We start from the raw sequence: 6,769 nt of genomic DNA, 5'->3' as shown, positions 1-6,769 counted from the left end.
CAGACTTCAACGCGTGGCCAAAGTTGAGGGACCACTGGGATGCATTTGTTGAATATAAGAGGAGTGAAGACGGTGTGAAAAAGATCATGACCAACACAACAAATGCTAGTCAGAAGGGCTACCACCATCATCTGGGGCGAGGTAGGTATGGCTCAGCAATTCCCAAGTGGAGGAAGATGGAACAAGATCTGATCGAACGAGGAATCGTACCTACAACTATTGAATGGCCCGAACGATCAAAAAATTGGTACTACGCTCATGGAGGCTCCCTGAGCCAAGAGGATGGGACGTTGATTTTTAATGACACAATACGTGAGAAGGCCGAACATCTTGTGAAGAACATTGAAGATTCTAAGGCTGGGAGGTTGAAGGTGGACCGAGAAAATGATGAGCTCACATTGGCCCTCGGTAATCCGGAGCACCCAGGACGTTGCCGAGGGTTCGAGGTGGTTCCGTGGAAGTTTGCTTTCCGAGGCGACAGCGCCTCGTACAGAAGCCGGAAGCGAAGAAAGGAACAGATCGAGGAGAGCTGGCGGCAGATGCTAGAATCTAAATTGCAGGCACAAGAACAAAGAATGATGGATGAAATCAATCGTCGAGTGGCCCACGCAGTTGCGGAGTTGGCCCAATCTAGAGCATTGCCGAATCCTAACACCGCCAGCCCTTCTCAACGCCTCTTGAGCAGTTGTGCTTCTACAGGGGTCCCCGATGCGCAGACGCCCAGGTTACCCGTGGAGGAGCAACGGTTCCCCGTGGATGCCATCACGCAACGGACCTCATGTGAGCTGCATGCACCGGTCGGCAACCTCACTATTAAGGTGTACTTATACATAATATTTATGCAATCTTGTCAATTGATCCAGGCCTCGAGATCGGAGTTCAACTTGTTTACTTCTGCTATATGTACAGGTAGCGTACGGGAGTGCGTTAGCAACCCTGGCAGGGCAGAGCAGTCATGGCATGGAGATTCCACCTGGCTACGCCAGCGTCCGCGTAGAGCAAATAGTTGATAGCCAGTATGAAGGTCTAGAGCTCGACCTCCCGGGAGGCGACGGGGAAAAGACATTGGCAGATGCGCTTCATGGGATCATTCTATGGCGAAAACGCTACATCATTATTCCCGGCACAGAGCCATCTCCTCAGAGCTCAAGACCGCTCCCCGTAGATCCCCAGCAGCGACCTTCTCCTCATACCTCGAGACCGTCATCTCCTGCTCCAGGACCGTCCCTTCCATATATATCAAGGTCTCCATCTCCACCACATCCTGGTGCTGGGAGCGATGACGACAATAACAACACCCCTCCCTGATCACCGTCGCCGGCACCAAGAGCGGCCCCCTTGAAGGAACCTGCACCACCACTAAAGAAGTCACGAGCACCGCCTCCCAAGCAAAGACAGAGAAAGAAGAAAACAAAGGAGCCTGAAGTGACTCGTAAGCAACGCTGGGAGGCAATGTCTCATGCGGAACAGTGGGCAGAAATCCAACGAGAGGCGAGTGAGTGGTTCAAGAAACAAGCTGAAGAAAAAAAAGCAAGGGAGATGGAGCCACCGCCAGTAAGTCAGCGAGATTTAAACTTTTTTATCAGGATGGAAGAAGGAGCCAAGAAAAGGATACCACTCTTATCAAACTATGAACGGGCTTTAGTAAAGGCTGATGAAAAGGATAAAAGGAAAGGAAAGTCATCTTCCAGCGGTCCTGTCCCCGACCTCAGCCATTTATCAAAAAAAGATGCTCAACGGGTAAAAGCAATGCCCTTCGATCAACAAGCAAATGTATTGAAGTTCATGGAAGACACAGGTCTGGGACTTGATGAATGCATAGGGCAAGTTGAGACGCCAACTGCACCGCCCCCTGAGCTGAGATGGCCTTATGAGCTAGGCAAACCTCTAGTAGAGCCTTCATTGGTACGGAAGCTATCAACAAAGATGTATGCATTCTATCAATGGAACATGATGGCATCCGCCGACTGGAGGGAGATGCTCGGCCTGAAGGTAAAACCGATAGATTTTCACGGCGAAGAGGAGAAAGTGCTGTGGCTAGACTTCAAGGATATATACGAAGTGTACCATCATGATGCCCTGGACGTCTCTCTGATCAGCGCTTGGGTTCTGTAAGTGTCCATTTATCTCTACATGTAAATTTTGGCGTGTGTCACCATACTAACTTCGTCTTCCATTTCATGTAGGATGCTAATTCAGACATGCCGCCGAGAGGCGTACCTACATATAGGCTTCATGGATCCATTTGTAGTTAACCAACAACAGATACAATTAGCGCCGGAAAAAACCTTTGCGGAAGTATACAATTTCCTAGACAAACAAACATTCAAGGATTTCATACTACTTCCATACAACTTCAAGTAAGTGTGTGTATACCGTCTACTTTCGATGTCTTTTTCCTTATCTCTACATGTTAGTTAGCTCTAATATGCTTGAACATTTTACGCACGCAGCTTCCACTGGATCCTTATTATAATTGAGCCTGAAAGAAGCCACATCACTATCTTCGATTCGTTGAGGAAAGATCCGGTGGAGTACCAAGAAGTGCAAGACATGCTAGGCTTGTAATAATTCTAGCCCTTTATCTCTATGCAAAAGTTTATTTACTAAATTTTATCCCTGTTACACTATATCATTCATTATTCTAATCCGCAGCGCATGGAAACAATTCATAAGGACACACAAAGGTCCATTCAAAGAAAAACTTACATGGATCACAGACTTCCCGGTACGTATGAAGTCTGCACATTTATTACATTGTATAACACGAATATTTCATAACTTATTTTTTTCCGCATTGAAGTGCTTAAGACAGGAACCCGGGAATAATCTATGTGGCTAGTACATCTGTGAGCACATGCACAGTTTTATGGGACCCAAGGGACTGAAGATGACGCCGCACAACTTTAAAGTATGTAAAATAAAACTATTACTAGTTAATTATTTTCTAGCTCCTTATATGTATTTGTTCGTGTAACATTCACAAATTTCCAAATTATAGATGTTAAATATTCAACAAGGACTCTTGAAGGAAGAAAGAGTAGTGGCAGTATGTGAAGGTCTCATTGGATTCCTAATGGATGAGGTGGTAGATCCAAAAGGAGAATTTTATTACGATGGACAACAATTAGACACTCCGATCAGCAACACCACGACAGGAAGATTGTAGATAGATACTTTGATTTATTTGTATATATAATACACGCTAATTAGGATCGATTTGTACTAAGCTAGTTGAATTGTGTATAAGAATTGTGTATATATATAGTAATTGTATAATTACAAATCCCATTCGTTTAAATACTAGTTGATTTCGTTCTAAAAAAATCTCAACTACTAAATTAAAGGTTAACAAAAGGGCCGCGGTACTACGTACGTGATGCATGCATGAAAAATTCAGGCACTAGGCAGTGCCATGCAGGGCGCCATTTAGTCCCGGTGGGAATCCAGCCGGGACTAAAGGGTAACCTTTTACTCCCGGTTAGGAAACCTAACCGGGACTAAAGGGGCACCCTTTAGTCCCGGTTGCTTTTACCAACCGGGACTAAAGGGCCTGTCCCGTGCCTGGCATGGTAGGCCCTTTAGTCCCGGTTGGTGACACCAACCGGGACTAAAGGGGGACCTTTACTCCTGGTTAAAAGACCCGGGACTAAAGACCCCCCTTTTGTCCCGGTTGGTTTATCCCGGATGGATTTTCGAGAGATATGCACCCTACCAACTGGGACTAAAGGCCAATTCTCTACTAGTGCATGCACCTTCCGTATCTAGCGAGATGGCAAGAACAACAATGCTACCCAAAGGCATACTCCATCAAGAGCCGAATTTTTTGCATTTGAGCTTGTGCAACGCCTTATTCTATGAACCGGGCACACCGAACCATAACATTCTGTTGCTACAATGGAGAAGGATAGCACCACGTACCGTTTATATTTAGCGAGATGGCAAAAGCAATTCTTAAAATACAAGGCATCCTAAAGATTTCAGGTTAGATTAATAAAACTGGGTAAATATGTGGGAAGTTGTGTGTTGTTTGATTGTTGCCAATTACAGATCACAAGGAACTTACTTTAAATAATCAACCAATCAGCTAACTTATTATGTTAACTTTGAGAAGAATTAAATAAAATAATTATCCAAATATGCCTAGATGCTTTGGATTTGAGGATAAATTTTGAATGCTTCAGTACCTTATACTTTCTCCATTCCAAATTATAGGTTGTTTTAGCTCTTTTAGACTTTTCCATTACGAGGTAAGGCTGCTAGCGAAACAAAGATAGAAGGGATGGGAGCATTTCATAATTTCATAATAATATATATGAATCTAGAAAAGTCAAAAATTTGAAACTGATGAGGGTGTATTTCAGGACGGACGTGCCACACAATCATGGCTTGGTGCCATCAGTGCTACCTGAAAGCATGTTTTGCTCCCTTGCACCCATTCACGCGTACATAGCACCCTTCTTTGCTCACTTGAAATTGACATTAATAGAGCACATGCAAGCCCTATACTGTCCTCGATCTCTATCACGTCGAACATCAGAATAACTACATCAGATTGCGCTACAACCTCAGATCTTCTCAGGATCAAAGACAAGGAACGTTTGCACCAACTCCGCCACCTCAATATGCTTATTAAGGAGTATAGTGTGCGTAAGGAGTATTTCATACACTGACATCGCATATATGGCTGTAGAATCCCAAAAAAATTAGGCATGCCCTCTGTTAGTGCGACATATATAGTTGCCCATTTCCAAGTCACTTTGACTATACAAAACAAATCAAAACTTAACATTGCTCTCGAATTTTTTGCATTTCAATGGTAGAGAAACGACCTTCCATCCAGCTACGAAAGTGGGGAAGATAAAATGAGGGTGTATTTCTTCGAGAAAAATGAGGGTGTATTTACATCATCTTGTGTTGCGATTAATGACAGCATATATCATACTCTTATTTCAAGATTGCTACAAGCCATGGTGCATGTGAGAGTACTAGTTGGTGGAAAACTGAGAATTAGTTCCTGTTGGATAGCCTCATATCTCTCGAAAATCCAACCGGGACTAACCTTTCGAGACTAAACAATGGTAGAGAAACAATCTTCCATCTAGTAACAAAAGTCTCGATCGTTTTTGGACCTAGGACTAAATAAGCTTTAGTCCCGAGTCTGAAAACCTCCCCTGATGGGGCACTTTAGTCCCGATAGTATCAACCAGAACTAAAGAGCCCCCTTTAGTCGCGGTTGTAATGGCTAGGAACGACGAGGAAGTCTGGTGGGGCTTTTAGTCCTGGTTGGTAACACCAACCGGGACTAAAGAGCCCTATACCAACTAGGACTAAATGGGTGATCTTTAGTCCTAGTTGGTGCCAACCGGGACTAAACGCATGCCCTATAAAAATCCCCTTCTTCCTCCCTGAGACCGAGCCACTCAGACCGAGAGCTCGGGCTCCATCTCCATTGCGACCAAGCAAGCTTAGGGAGGTGCCGCATGATTTTTTTTCCCTCAATTTCATGAGGACTTCACTCTTCCAAAGTGTTGTAAGGTTAGCTACTTTTTAGAATGAGCTAGGGAGAATGGAGAGATTTTTTATTTATACATGTTTTTGAGCTACAATTTCAAGGGTAGCTTGCTTTTTATATATGCTTCGTATTAGATAAAGAACTTGCAATATTAGGTTTGGGAAAACATGAAGTAAATGTGTTTATAATATTTATTCCTTGCAATAAAACGAGGTAAATAAAATGTAGGTCAAAGAAATAGAATTTGGTCCTTGCTATAATTTTTTGGATAGTTTGCATGTTAAATTCGAGTGACATGAAAATTACATCAATCAACCTTCATATCATTCACTAGTTCGACAAAAAGATGCTAGAATTTTGGAACAAGACAACAAAGATACACTAACGACTATAGATGCTCCATAGTGTCAAGAATCCTAAAATAATGGTATAAAATAAGAACTTCGAGTCGACAAACTCTTGCTAAACATCATAAAGGAATATTGAAATCGTTTTCCATATGCCTTTTGGAGCCACATTTTCATAATAGAAGTATAGTTGCCCAATAGCCTATTATTGACGACAGTTAGCATGCTAGTTTGTGAACCGCAAGCACATGGATCATCATAGCTTTTCCCCTAGAGTATGCATCCAAGGTTTATCAATTCGTGGATCGGCGGCGAACTAACTAGGGGTTTCTATCTAATCTAACGGATTAGTACTAGTAGATATGAATGATAGAGCATAGGTTGATCACATCCATAGATACATATGAGATAGCATAACCAAGGGTAACAAGAGCCTATCATCTTCTAGTTGGGATCTAGCTAATAAGCAAGCATATCATGCATCTCATCCAAAGCAATCTTTAAACTACTACCTTCGGTCAACCTCCCGAAAACCCCCACCTTACACGGAAGCAGATCCCATCACGATCCCCCCTATCGACGCAAGTAATTTAAGGGCACAAACACAGGTGAACCATGTCTAGCTATCATGAAGGATCGACATACTAGATCTAATCACCATGATTACACCAAGCATGCTAGATAATCTAATTCAGAACTAGACTAGGAACAAGCATATCCACAATAGACAGAAAGCATAGAAGGAGGCATTGAGTCACTAACAGATCGGATGACATAAAGAACATTGCTTACATAATAGATGTATTTAGATCATCACCTCCAAGTACATACCATTGATGATCTACTATTGCTCCTAAACTCCACCACGACGCAACCACGCAAGGAGGCCATGGCAGCTAGGATTTGG

This window comes from Setaria viridis, chromosome 8 (assembly GCF_005286985.2).
Source record: "Setaria viridis chromosome 8, Setaria_viridis_v4.0, whole genome shotgun sequence".
Lineage (NCBI taxonomy): Eukaryota > Viridiplantae > Streptophyta > Magnoliopsida > Poales > Poaceae > Setaria > Setaria viridis.
Note: the sequence above shows the minus strand (reverse complement) of the source record.